Genomic DNA, 444 nt, shown 5'->3' with positions numbered 1-444 from the left:
TCACAGAGAAAAGGTGATCTAAATAAACAGAAATAAGGACTAAAGAAAAAGAGTTACCCGTACATTGCATTTGTCGTTTTGTTTTCATCGACTGAAGAGTTTAGTAGTGATACTATTGAATATGTTGCAAGCGTTGTTCAGTCAATTATCAATTCTTATTCAATTTGTTTCTCTTATATTTCTTTAGTTAATTAATGATTCGTTTATTTCTTGTGTTTATCCATTTATATGGTTTGTTTTTGGTTGTTTGGTTGGTTGGTTTTTCAGGGTTTTGTTTTGTTGGTTTGCCCTTAGGGCCTATACTGGTTTACCTGAGGGTTTCCCTGTGACAAAACAAATGACTAGCCATGCCCATTATATGCATTACGTTGCTTACATCGCTTTGCCAACACAAATCACAAGGTCAGTTTTGTCACTTAAATATTGTAAGAACTTGTCTTTACT

Source organism: Ptychodera flava, chromosome 15 (assembly GCF_041260155.1).
Source record: "Ptychodera flava strain L36383 chromosome 15, AS_Pfla_20210202, whole genome shotgun sequence".
Classification (NCBI taxonomy): Eukaryota; Metazoa; Hemichordata; class Enteropneusta; family Ptychoderidae; genus Ptychodera; species Ptychodera flava.
Note: the sequence above shows the minus strand (reverse complement) of the source record.